Source organism: Pseudophryne corroboree, chromosome 3 (assembly GCF_028390025.1).
Source record: "Pseudophryne corroboree isolate aPseCor3 chromosome 3, aPseCor3.hap2, whole genome shotgun sequence".
Taxonomy (NCBI): Eukaryota; Metazoa; Chordata; class Amphibia; order Anura; family Myobatrachidae; genus Pseudophryne; species Pseudophryne corroboree.
In genome coordinates this window covers 115511749-115521021 of record NC_086446.1, presented here as the reverse complement: position 1 = coordinate 115521021, position 9273 = coordinate 115511749, and the positions used below count along the sequence as shown (strand labels likewise).

Genomic DNA, 9273 nt, shown 5'->3' with positions numbered 1-9273 from the left:
TATTCATTTATGAACCAGTAGTTAGAAGAAGAAAAGTTCAAACAGAAACCACAAAGCTCATCTACAGCCACACCACACTGGATACGCCCAATCTCATCTGATCTTGGAAGCTAAGCAGTGTTGGGCCTGGTTAGTACTTGGATGGGAGACCACCTGGGAATACAAGGTGCTGTAGATATTTTTATACTGCCAACACCGTTCTGTTGATGCATTCCATTTTCAAACGTATTCATTTATGAACCAGTAGTTAGAAGTAGAAAAGTTCTAACAGAAACCACAAAGCTCATCTACAGCCACACCACACTGGATACACCCAAACTCATCTGGTCTTGGAAGCTAAGCAGTGTTGGGCCTGGTTAGTACTTGGATGGGAGACCACCTGGGAATACTAGGTGCTGTAGATATTTTTATACTACCAACACCGTCCTGTTGATGCATTCTATTTTCAAACGTATTCATTTATGAACCAGTAGTTAGAAGTAGAAAAGTTCTAACAGAAACCATAAAGCTCTTCTACAGCCACACCACACTGGATATGCCCAATCTCATCTGATCTTGGAAGATAAGCAGTGTTGGGCCTGGTTAGTACTTGGATGGGAGATCACCTGGGAATACAAGGTGCTGTAGATAATTTTATACTGCCAACACCGTTCTGTTGATGCATTCCATTTTAAAACGTATTCATTTATGAACCAGTAGTTAGAAGTAGAAAAGTTCTAACAGAAACCAGAAAGTTAATCTACAGCAACACCACACTGGATACGTTCAATCTCATCTGATCTTGGAAGCTAAGCAGTGTTGGGCCTGGTTAGTACTTGGATAGGAGACCACCTGGGAATACAAGGTGCTGTAGATATTTTTATACTACCAACACCGTTCTGTTGATGCATTCCATTTTCAAACGTATTCATTTATGAACCAGTAGTTAGAAGTAGAAAAGTACTAACAGAAACCATAAAGCTCTTCTACAGCCACACCACACTGGATATGCCCAATCTTATCTGATCTTGGAAGCTAAGCAGTGTTGGGCCTGGTTAGTACTTGGATGGGAGACCACCTGGGAATACATAGGTGCTGTAGATATTGTTATACTGCCAACACCATTCTGTTGATGCATTCCATTTTCAAACGTATTCATTTATGAACCAGTAGTTAGAATTAGAAAAGTTCTAACAGAAACCACAAAGCTCATCTACAGCCAAACCACACTGGATACGCCCAATCTCATCTGATCTTGGAAGCTAAGCAGTGTTGGGCATGGTTAGTACTTGGATGGGAGACCACCTGGGAATACAATATGCTGTAGATATTTTTATACTACCAACACCGTTCTGTTGATGCATTCCATTTTCAAACGTATTCATTTATGAACCAGTAGTTACAAGTAGAAAAGTTCTAACAGAAACCACAAAGCTCATCTACAGCCACACCACACTGGATACGCCCAATCTCATCTTATCTTGGAAGCTAAGCAGTGTTGGGCCTGGTTAGTACTTGGATGGGAGACCACCTGGGAATACAAGGTGCTGTAGATATTTTTATACTGCCGACACCGTTCTGCTGATGCATTCCATTTTCAAACGTATTCATTTATGAACCAGTAGTTAGAAGTAGAAAAGTTCTAACAGAAACCACAAAGCTCATCTGCAGCCACACCACACTGGATACGCCCAATCTCATCTGATCTTGGAAGCTAAGCAGTGTTGGGCCTGGTTAGTACTTGGATGGGAGACCACCTGGGAATACAAGGTGCTGTAGATATTTTTATACTGCCAACACCGTTCTGTTGATGCATTCCATTTTCAAACGTATTCATTTATGAACCAGTAGTTAGAAGTAGAAAAGTTCTAACAGAAACCACAAAGCTCATCTACAGCCACACCACACTGGATACGCCCAATCTCATCTGATCTTGGAAGCTAAGCAGTGTTGGGCCTGGTTAGTGCTTGGATGGGAGACCACCTGGGAATACAAGGTGCTGTAGATATTTTTATACTGCCAACACCGTTCTGTTGATGCATTCCATTTTCAAACGTATTCATTTATGAACCAGTAGTTAGAAGTAGAAAAGTTCTAACAGAAACCACAAAGCTCATCTACAGCCACACCACACTGGATACACCCAATCTCATCTGGTCTTGGAAGCTAAGCAGTGTTGGGCCTGGTTAGTACTTGGATGGGAGACCACCTGGGAATACAAGGTGCTGTAGATAATTTTATACTGCCAACACCGTTCTGTTGATGCATTCCATTTTAAAACGTATTCATTTATGAACCAGTAGTTAGAAGTAGAAAAGTTCTAACAGAAACCAGCAAATTCATCTACAGCAACACCACACTGGATACGCCCAATCTCATCTGATCTTGGAAGCTAAGCAGTGTTGGGCCTGGTTAGTACTTGGATGGGAGACCACCTGGGAATACAAGGTGCTGTAGATATTTTTATACTGCCAACACCGTTCTGTTGATGCATTCCATTTTCAAACGTATTCATTTATGAACCAGTAGTTAGAAGTAGAAAAGTACTAACCGAAACTATAAAGCTCTTATACAGCCACACCACACTGGATATGCCCAATCTCATCTGATCTTGGAAGCTAAGCAGTGTTGGGCTTGGTTAGTACTTGGATGGGAGACCACCTGGGAATACAAGGTGCTGTAGATATTTTTATACTGCCAACACCGTTCTGTTGATGCATTCCATTTTCAAACGTATTCATTTATGAACCAGTAGTTAGAAGTAGAAAAGTTCTAACAGAAACCATAAAGCTCATCTACAGCCACACCACACTGGATACGCCCAATCTAATCTGATCTTGGAAGCTAAGCAGTGTTGGGCCTGGTTAGTACTTGGATGGGAGACCACCTGGGAATACAAGGTGCTGTAGATAATTTTATACTGCCAACACCGTTCTGTTGATGCATTCCATTTTAAAACGGATTCATTTATGAACCAGTAGTTAGAAGTAGAAAAGTTCTAACAGAAACCACAAAGCTCATCTACAGCCACACCACACTGGATACGCCCAATCTCATCTGATCTTGGAAGCTAAGCAGTGTTGGGTCTGGTTAGTACTTGGATGGGAGACCACCTGGGAATACAAGGTGCTGTAGATATTTTTATACTGCCAACACCGTTCTGTTGATGCATTCCATTTTCAAACGTATTCATTTATGAACCAGTAGTTAGAAGTAGAAAAGTTCTAACAGAAACCACAAAGCTCATCTACAGCCACACCACACTGGATACACCCAATCTCATCTGATCTTGGAAGCTAAGCAGTGTTGGGCATGGTTAGTACTTGGATGGGAGACCACCTGGGAATACAAGGTGCTGTAGATATTTTTTTACTGCCAACACCGTTCTGTTGATGCATTCCATTTTCAAACGTATTCATTTATGAACCAGTAGTTAGAAGTAGAAAAGTTCTTACAGAAACCACAAAGCTCATCTACAGCCACACCACACTGGATACGCCCAATCTCATCTGATCTTGGAAGCTAAGCAGTGTTGGGCCTGGTTAGTACTTGGATGGGAGACCACCTGGGAATACAAGGTGCTGTAGATATTTTTATACTGCCAACACCGTTCTGTTGATGCATTCCATTTTCAAACGTATTCATTTATGAACCAGTAGTTAGAAGTAGAAAAGTTCTAACAGAAACCATAAAGCTCATCTACAGCCACACCACACTGGATACGCCCAATCTAATCTGATCTTGGAAGCTAAGCAGTGTTGGGCCTGGTTAGTACTTGGATGGGAGACCACCTGGGAATGCAAGATGCTGTAGATAATTTTATACTGCCAACACCGTTCTGTTGATGCATTCCATTTTAAAACGTATTCATTTATGAACCAGTAGTTAGAAGTAGAAAAGTTCTAACAGAAACCACAAAGCTCATCTACAGCCACACCACACTGGATACGCCCAATCTCATCTGATCTTGGAAGCTAAGCAGTGTTGGGCCTGGTTAGTACTTGGATGGGAGACCACCTGGGAATACAAGGTGCTGTAGATATTTTTATACTGCCAACACCGTTCTGTTGATGCATTCCATTTTCAAACGTATTCATTTATGAACCAGTAGTTAGAAGTAGAAAAGTTCTAACAGAAACCACAAAGCTCATCTACAGCCACACTACACTGGATATGCCCAATCTCATCTGATCTTGGAAGCTAAGCAGTGTTGGGCCTGGTTAGTACTTGGATGGGAGACCACCTGGGAATACAAGGTGCTGTAGATATTTTTATACTGCCAACACCGTTCTGTTGATGCATTCCATTTTCAAACATATTCATTTATGAACCAGTAGTTAGAAGTAGAAAAGTTCTAACAGAAACCACAAAGCTCGTCTACAGCCACACCACACTGGATACGCCCAATCTCATCTGATCTTGGAAGCTAAGCAGTGTTGGGCCTGGTTAGTACTTGGATGGGAGACCACCTGGGAATACAAGGTGCTGTAGATATTTTTATACTGCCAACACCGTTCTGTTGATGCATTCCATTTTCAAACGTATTCATTTATGAACCAGTAGTTAGAAGTAGAAAAGTTCTAACAGAAACCACAAAGCTCATCTACAGCCACACCACACTGGATACGCCCAATCTCATCTGATCTTGGAAGCTAAGCAGTGTTGGGCCTGGTTAGTACTTGGATGGGAGACCACCTGGGAATACAAGGTGCTGTAGATATTTTTATACTGCCAACACCGTTCTGTTGATGCATTCCATTTTCAAACGTATTCATTTATGAACCAGTAGTTAGAAGTAGAAAAGTTCTAACAGAAGCCACAAAGCTCATCTACAGCCACACCACACTGGATACGCTCAATTTCATCTGATCTTGGAAGCTAAGCAGTGTTGGGCCTGGTTAGTACTTGGATGGGAGACCACCTGGGAATACAAGGTGCTGTAGATATTTTTATACTGCCAACACCGTTCTGTTGATGCATTCCATTTTAAAACGTATTCATTTATGAACCATTAGTTAGAAGTAGAAAAGTTCTAACAGAAACCACAAAGTTCATCTACAGCCAAGCCACACTGGATACGCCCAATCTCATCTGATCTTGGAAGCTAAGAAGTGTTGGGCCAGGTTAGTACTTGGATGGGAGACCACCTGGGAATACAAGGTGCTGTAGATATTTTTATACTGCCAACACCGTTCTGTTGATGCATTCAATTTTCAAATGAATTCATTTATGAACCAGTAGTTAGAAGAAGAAAAGTTCAAACAGAAACCACAAAATTCATCTACAGCCACACCACACTGGATACGCCCAATCTCATCTGATCTTGGAAGCTAAGCAGTGTTGGGCCTGGTTAGTACTTGGATGGGAGACCACCTGGGAATACAAGGTGCTGTAGATATTTTTATACTGCCAACACCGTTCTGTTGATGCATTCCATTTTCAAACGTATTCATTTATGAACCAGTAGTTAGAAGTAGAAAAGTTCTAACAGAAACCATAAAGCTCATCTACAGCCACACCACACTGGATACGCCCAATCTCATCTGATCTTGGAAGCTAAGCAGTGTTGGGCCTGGTTAGTACTTGGATGGGAGACCACCTGGGAATACAAGGTGCTGTAGATAATTTTATACTGCCAACACCGTTCTGTTGATGCATTCCATTTTAAAACGTATTCATTTATGAACCAGTAGTTAGAAGTAGAAAAGTTCTAACAGAAACCACAAAGCTCATCTACAGCCACACCACACTGGATACGCCCAATCTCATCTGGTCTTGGAAGCTAAGCAGTGTTGGGCCTGGTTAGTACTTGGATGGGAGACCACCTGGGAATACAAGGTGCTGTAGATATTTTTATACTGCCAACACCGTTCTGTTGATGCATTCCATTTTCAAACGTATTCATTTATGAACCAGTAGTTAGAAGTAGAAAAGTTCTAACAGAAACCACAAAGCTCATCTACAGCCACACCACGCTGGATACGCCCAATCTCATCTGATCTTGGAAGCTAAGCAGTGTTGGGCCTGGTTAGTACTTGGATGGGAGACCACCTGGGAATACAAGGTGCTGTAGATATTTTTATACTGCCAACACCGTTCTGTTGATGCATTCCATTTTCAAACGTATTCATTTATGAACCAGTAGTTAGAAGTAGAAAAGTTCTAACAGAAACCACAAAGCTCATATACAGCCACACCACACTGGATACGCCCAATCTCATCTGATCTTGGAAGCTAAGCAGTGTTGGGCCTGGTTAGTACTTGGATGGGAGACCACCTGGGAATACAAGGTGCTGTAGATATTTTTATACTGCCAACACCGTTCTGTTGATGCATTCCATTTTAAAACGTATTCATTTATGAACCAGTAGTTAGAAGTAGAAAAGTACTAACCGAAACTTTAAAGCTCTTATACAGCCACACCACACTGGATACGCCCAATCTCATCTGATCTTGGAAGCTAAGCAGTGTTGGGCCTGGTTAGTACTTGGATGGGAGACCACCTGGGAATACAAGGTGCTGTAGATATTTTTATACTGCCAACACCGTTCTGTTGATGCATTCCATTTTCAAACGTATTCATTTATGAACCAGTAGTTAGAAGTAGAAAAGTACTAACCGAAACTTTAAAGCTCTTATACAGCCACACCACACTGGATACACCCAATCTCATCTGGTCTTGGAAGATAAGCAGTGTTGGGCCTGGTTAGTACTTGGATGGGAGACCACCTGGGAATACAAGGTGCTGTAGATATTTTTATACTGCCAACACCGTTCTGTTGATGCATTCCATTTTCAAACGTATTCATTTATGAACCAGTAGTTAGAAGTAGAAAAGTTCTAACAGAAACCATAAAGCTCATCTACAGCCACACCACACTGGATACGCCCAATCTCATCTGATCTTGGAAGCTAAGCAGTGTTGGGCCTGGTTAGTACTTGGATGGGAGACCACCTGGGAATACAAGGTGCTGTAGATAATTTTATACTGCCAACACCGTTCTGTTGATGCATTCCATTTTAAAACGTATTCATTTATGAACCAGTAGTTAGAAGTAGAAAAGTTCTAACAGAAACCACAAAGCTCATCTACAGCCACACCACACTGGATACGCCCAATCTCATCTGGTCTTGGAAGCTAAGCAGTGTTGGGCCTGGTTAGTACTTGGATGGGAGACCACCTGGGAATACAAGGTGCTGTAGATATTTTTATACTGCCAACACCGTTCTGTTGATGCATTCCATTTTCAAACGTATTCATTTATGAACCAGTAGTTAGAAGTAGAAAAGTTCTAACAGAAACCACAAAGCTCATCTACAGCCACACCACGCTGGATACGCCCAATCTCATCTGATCTTGGAAGCTAAGCAGTGTTGGGCCTGGTTAGTACTTGGATGGGAGACCACCTGGGAATACAAGGTGCTGTAGATATTTTTATACTGCCAACACCGTACTGTTGATGCATTCCATTTTCAAACGTATTCATTTATGAACCAGTAGTTAGAAGTAGAAAAGTCCTAACAGAAACCACAAAGCTCATATACAGCCACACCACACTGGATACGCCCAATCTCATCTGATCTTGGAAGCTAAGCAGTGTTGGGCCTGGTTAGTACTTGGATGGGAGACCACCTGGGAATACAAGGTGCTGTAGATATTTTTATACTGCCAACACCGTTCTGTTGATGCATTCCATTTTCAAACGTATTCATTTATGAACCAGTAGTTAGAAGTAGAAAAGTACTAACCGAAACTTTAAAGCTCTTATACAGCCACACCACACTGGATACGCCCAATCTCATCTGATCTTGGAAGCTAAGCAGTGTTGGGCCTGGTTAGTACTTGGATGGGAGACCACCTGGGAATACAAGGTGCTGTAGATATTTTTATACTGCCAACACCGTTCTGTTGCTGCATTCCATTTTCAAACGTATTCATTTATGAACCAGTAGTTAGAAGTAGAAAAGTTCTAACAGAAACCACAAAGCTCATCTACAGCCACACCACGCTGGATACGCCCAATCTCATCTGATCTTGGAAGCTAAGCAGTGTTGGGCCTGGTTAGTACTTGGATGGGAGACCACCTGGGAATACAAGGTGCTGTAGATATTTTTATACTGCCAACACCGTTCTGTTGATGCATTCCATTTTAAAACGTATTCATTTATGAACCAGTAGTTAGAAGTAGAAAAGTTCTAACAGAAACCACAAAGCTTATCTACAGCCACACCACACTGGATACGCCCAATCTCATCTGATCTTGGAAGCTAAGCAGTATTATGCCTGGTTAGTACTTGGATGGGAGACCACCTGGGAATACAAGGTGCTGTAGATATTTTTATACTGCCAACACCGTTCTGTTGATGCATTCCATTTTCAAACGTATTCATTTATGAACCAGTAGTTAGAAGTAGAAAAGTTCTAACAGAAACCACAAAGCTCATATACAGCCACACCACACTGGATACGCCCAATCTCATCTGATCTTGGAAGCTAAGCAGTGTTGGGCCTGGTTAGTACTTGGATGGGAGACCACCTGGGAATACAAGGTGCTGTAGATATTTTTATAATGCCAACACCGTTCTGTTGATGCATTCCATTTTCAAACGTATTCATTTATGAACCAGTAGTTAGAAGTAGAAAAGTTCTAACAGAAACCACAAAGCTCATATACAGCCACACCACACTGGATACGCCCAATCTCATCTGATCTTGGAAGCTAAGCAGTGTTGGGCCTGGTTAGTACTTGGATGGGAGACCACCTGGGAATACAAGGTGCTGTAGATATTTTTATACTGCCAACACCGTTCTGTTGATGCATTCAATTTTCAAATGTGTTCATTTATGAACCAGTAGTTAGAAGAAGAAAAGTTCAAACAGAAACCACAAAGCTCATCTACAGCCACACCACACTGGATACGCCCAATCTCATCTGATCTTGGAAGCTAAGCAGTGTTGGGCCTGGTTAGTACTTGGATGGGAGACCACCTGGGAATACAAGGTGCTGTAGATATTTTTATACTGCCAACACCGTTCTGTTGATGCATTCCATTTTCAAACGTAATCATTTATGAACCAGTAGTTAGAAGTAGAAAAGTTCTAACAGAAACCACAAAGCTCATCTACAGCCACACCACACTGGATACACCCAATCTCATCTGGTCTTGGAAGCTAAGCAGTGTTGGGCCTGGTTAGTACTTGGATGGGAGACCACCTGGGAATACTAGGTGCTGTAGATATTTTTATACTACCAACACCGTCCTGTTGATGCATTCCATTTTCAAACGTATTCA

At 41.8% G+C, this 9273-nt stretch overlaps 36 non-coding genes and 5 pseudogenes across 36 annotated transcripts; all 41 read left to right on the top strand.

Annotated features, from left to right (window-relative positions):
- Positions 1 to 59: 59 nt before the first annotated feature.
- Positions 60 to 178, top strand: LOC134895260 (5S ribosomal RNA). Its single transcript, XR_010171888.1, has one exon. It is a non-coding gene; the product is annotated as a 5S ribosomal RNA (ribosomal RNA).
- A 107-nt stretch (positions 179 to 285) lies between these two features.
- LOC135059823 (5S ribosomal RNA) lies at positions 286 to 404 on the top strand. Its single transcript, XR_010246221.1, has one exon. It is a non-coding gene; the product is annotated as a 5S ribosomal RNA (ribosomal RNA).
- Positions 405 to 511: 107 nt separating this feature from the next.
- LOC134885713 (5S ribosomal RNA) lies at positions 512 to 630 on the top strand. The gene has a single exon (XR_010169822.1). It is a non-coding gene; the product is annotated as a 5S ribosomal RNA (ribosomal RNA).
- Positions 631 to 737: 107 nt separating this feature from the next.
- Positions 738 to 856, top strand: LOC134890475 (5S ribosomal RNA; annotated as a pseudogene).
- A 107-nt stretch (positions 857 to 963) lies between these two features.
- Positions 964 to 1083, top strand: LOC134890641 (5S ribosomal RNA; annotated as a pseudogene).
- A 107-nt stretch (positions 1084 to 1190) lies between these two features.
- Positions 1191 to 1309, top strand: LOC135069544 (5S ribosomal RNA). Its single transcript, XR_010255724.1, has one exon. It is a non-coding gene; the product is annotated as a 5S ribosomal RNA (ribosomal RNA).
- A 107-nt stretch (positions 1310 to 1416) lies between these two features.
- LOC135070686 (5S ribosomal RNA) lies at positions 1417 to 1535 on the top strand. Its single transcript, XR_010256840.1, has one exon. It is a non-coding gene; the product is annotated as a 5S ribosomal RNA (ribosomal RNA).
- A 107-nt stretch (positions 1536 to 1642) lies between these two features.
- LOC135058590 (5S ribosomal RNA) lies at positions 1643 to 1761 on the top strand. The gene has a single exon (XR_010245016.1). It is a non-coding gene; the product is annotated as a 5S ribosomal RNA (ribosomal RNA).
- Positions 1762 to 1868: 107 nt separating this feature from the next.
- LOC135065303 (5S ribosomal RNA) lies at positions 1869 to 1987 on the top strand. Its single transcript, XR_010251585.1, has one exon. It is a non-coding gene; the product is annotated as a 5S ribosomal RNA (ribosomal RNA).
- Positions 1988 to 2094: 107 nt separating this feature from the next.
- On the top strand, positions 2095 to 2213 carry LOC134901454 (5S ribosomal RNA). The gene has a single exon (XR_010174946.1). It is a non-coding gene; the product is annotated as a 5S ribosomal RNA (ribosomal RNA).
- A 107-nt stretch (positions 2214 to 2320) lies between these two features.
- LOC135059946 (5S ribosomal RNA) lies at positions 2321 to 2439 on the top strand. Its single transcript, XR_010246341.1, has one exon. It is a non-coding gene; the product is annotated as a 5S ribosomal RNA (ribosomal RNA).
- A 107-nt stretch (positions 2440 to 2546) lies between these two features.
- Positions 2547 to 2665, top strand: LOC134887490 (5S ribosomal RNA; annotated as a pseudogene).
- A 107-nt stretch (positions 2666 to 2772) lies between these two features.
- LOC135065957 (5S ribosomal RNA) lies at positions 2773 to 2891 on the top strand. The gene has a single exon (XR_010252221.1). It is a non-coding gene; the product is annotated as a 5S ribosomal RNA (ribosomal RNA).
- Positions 2892 to 2998: 107 nt separating this feature from the next.
- Positions 2999 to 3117, top strand: LOC135062180 (5S ribosomal RNA). Its single transcript, XR_010248535.1, has one exon. It is a non-coding gene; the product is annotated as a 5S ribosomal RNA (ribosomal RNA).
- Positions 3118 to 3224: 107 nt separating this feature from the next.
- Positions 3225 to 3343, top strand: LOC135061005 (5S ribosomal RNA). The gene has a single exon (XR_010247398.1). It is a non-coding gene; the product is annotated as a 5S ribosomal RNA (ribosomal RNA).
- Positions 3344 to 3450: 107 nt separating this feature from the next.
- Positions 3451 to 3569, top strand: LOC134895249 (5S ribosomal RNA). Its single transcript, XR_010171887.1, has one exon. It is a non-coding gene; the product is annotated as a 5S ribosomal RNA (ribosomal RNA).
- A 107-nt stretch (positions 3570 to 3676) lies between these two features.
- On the top strand, positions 3677 to 3795 carry LOC134889292 (5S ribosomal RNA; annotated as a pseudogene).
- A 107-nt stretch (positions 3796 to 3902) lies between these two features.
- LOC134895238 (5S ribosomal RNA) lies at positions 3903 to 4021 on the top strand. The gene has a single exon (XR_010171886.1). It is a non-coding gene; the product is annotated as a 5S ribosomal RNA (ribosomal RNA).
- A 107-nt stretch (positions 4022 to 4128) lies between these two features.
- On the top strand, positions 4129 to 4247 carry LOC135065663 (5S ribosomal RNA). The gene has a single exon (XR_010251937.1). It is a non-coding gene; the product is annotated as a 5S ribosomal RNA (ribosomal RNA).
- A 107-nt stretch (positions 4248 to 4354) lies between these two features.
- LOC134901837 (5S ribosomal RNA) lies at positions 4355 to 4473 on the top strand. Its single transcript, XR_010175315.1, has one exon. It is a non-coding gene; the product is annotated as a 5S ribosomal RNA (ribosomal RNA).
- Positions 4474 to 4580: 107 nt separating this feature from the next.
- LOC134895226 (5S ribosomal RNA) lies at positions 4581 to 4699 on the top strand. The gene has a single exon (XR_010171885.1). It is a non-coding gene; the product is annotated as a 5S ribosomal RNA (ribosomal RNA).
- Positions 4700 to 4806: 107 nt separating this feature from the next.
- LOC135066231 (5S ribosomal RNA) lies at positions 4807 to 4925 on the top strand. The gene has a single exon (XR_010252485.1). It is a non-coding gene; the product is annotated as a 5S ribosomal RNA (ribosomal RNA).
- A 107-nt stretch (positions 4926 to 5032) lies between these two features.
- LOC135069069 (5S ribosomal RNA) lies at positions 5033 to 5151 on the top strand. Its single transcript, XR_010255260.1, has one exon. It is a non-coding gene; the product is annotated as a 5S ribosomal RNA (ribosomal RNA).
- A 107-nt stretch (positions 5152 to 5258) lies between these two features.
- On the top strand, positions 5259 to 5377 carry LOC134895214 (5S ribosomal RNA). The gene has a single exon (XR_010171882.1). It is a non-coding gene; the product is annotated as a 5S ribosomal RNA (ribosomal RNA).
- A 107-nt stretch (positions 5378 to 5484) lies between these two features.
- LOC134895203 (5S ribosomal RNA) lies at positions 5485 to 5603 on the top strand. The gene has a single exon (XR_010171881.1). It is a non-coding gene; the product is annotated as a 5S ribosomal RNA (ribosomal RNA).
- Positions 5604 to 5710: 107 nt separating this feature from the next.
- On the top strand, positions 5711 to 5829 carry LOC135061048 (5S ribosomal RNA). Its single transcript, XR_010247441.1, has one exon. It is a non-coding gene; the product is annotated as a 5S ribosomal RNA (ribosomal RNA).
- Positions 5830 to 5936: 107 nt separating this feature from the next.
- On the top strand, positions 5937 to 6055 carry LOC134901943 (5S ribosomal RNA). Its single transcript, XR_010175418.1, has one exon. It is a non-coding gene; the product is annotated as a 5S ribosomal RNA (ribosomal RNA).
- A 107-nt stretch (positions 6056 to 6162) lies between these two features.
- On the top strand, positions 6163 to 6281 carry LOC135062472 (5S ribosomal RNA). The gene has a single exon (XR_010248820.1). It is a non-coding gene; the product is annotated as a 5S ribosomal RNA (ribosomal RNA).
- A 107-nt stretch (positions 6282 to 6388) lies between these two features.
- LOC135067703 (5S ribosomal RNA) lies at positions 6389 to 6507 on the top strand. Its single transcript, XR_010253914.1, has one exon. It is a non-coding gene; the product is annotated as a 5S ribosomal RNA (ribosomal RNA).
- A 107-nt stretch (positions 6508 to 6614) lies between these two features.
- Positions 6615 to 6733, top strand: LOC134884446 (5S ribosomal RNA). The gene has a single exon (XR_010168593.1). It is a non-coding gene; the product is annotated as a 5S ribosomal RNA (ribosomal RNA).
- A 107-nt stretch (positions 6734 to 6840) lies between these two features.
- On the top strand, positions 6841 to 6959 carry LOC134895192 (5S ribosomal RNA). Its single transcript, XR_010171880.1, has one exon. It is a non-coding gene; the product is annotated as a 5S ribosomal RNA (ribosomal RNA).
- Positions 6960 to 7066: 107 nt separating this feature from the next.
- Positions 7067 to 7185, top strand: LOC135061047 (5S ribosomal RNA). Its single transcript, XR_010247440.1, has one exon. It is a non-coding gene; the product is annotated as a 5S ribosomal RNA (ribosomal RNA).
- A 107-nt stretch (positions 7186 to 7292) lies between these two features.
- On the top strand, positions 7293 to 7411 carry LOC134901942 (5S ribosomal RNA). The gene has a single exon (XR_010175417.1). It is a non-coding gene; the product is annotated as a 5S ribosomal RNA (ribosomal RNA).
- Positions 7412 to 7518: 107 nt separating this feature from the next.
- On the top strand, positions 7519 to 7637 carry LOC135062470 (5S ribosomal RNA). The gene has a single exon (XR_010248819.1). It is a non-coding gene; the product is annotated as a 5S ribosomal RNA (ribosomal RNA).
- A 107-nt stretch (positions 7638 to 7744) lies between these two features.
- LOC135067702 (5S ribosomal RNA) lies at positions 7745 to 7863 on the top strand. The gene has a single exon (XR_010253913.1). It is a non-coding gene; the product is annotated as a 5S ribosomal RNA (ribosomal RNA).
- A 107-nt stretch (positions 7864 to 7970) lies between these two features.
- Positions 7971 to 8089, top strand: LOC134901941 (5S ribosomal RNA). Its single transcript, XR_010175416.1, has one exon. It is a non-coding gene; the product is annotated as a 5S ribosomal RNA (ribosomal RNA).
- Positions 8090 to 8196: 107 nt separating this feature from the next.
- On the top strand, positions 8197 to 8315 carry LOC134892599 (5S ribosomal RNA; annotated as a pseudogene).
- Positions 8316 to 8422: 107 nt separating this feature from the next.
- Positions 8423 to 8541, top strand: LOC135062469 (5S ribosomal RNA). Its single transcript, XR_010248818.1, has one exon. It is a non-coding gene; the product is annotated as a 5S ribosomal RNA (ribosomal RNA).
- Positions 8542 to 8648: 107 nt separating this feature from the next.
- On the top strand, positions 8649 to 8767 carry LOC135062468 (5S ribosomal RNA). Its single transcript, XR_010248817.1, has one exon. It is a non-coding gene; the product is annotated as a 5S ribosomal RNA (ribosomal RNA).
- A 107-nt stretch (positions 8768 to 8874) lies between these two features.
- LOC134895181 (5S ribosomal RNA) lies at positions 8875 to 8993 on the top strand. Its single transcript, XR_010171879.1, has one exon. It is a non-coding gene; the product is annotated as a 5S ribosomal RNA (ribosomal RNA).
- A 107-nt stretch (positions 8994 to 9100) lies between these two features.
- Positions 9101 to 9219, top strand: LOC135063206 (5S ribosomal RNA). Its single transcript, XR_010249542.1, has one exon. It is a non-coding gene; the product is annotated as a 5S ribosomal RNA (ribosomal RNA).
- Positions 9220 to 9273: the final 54 nt, after the last annotated feature.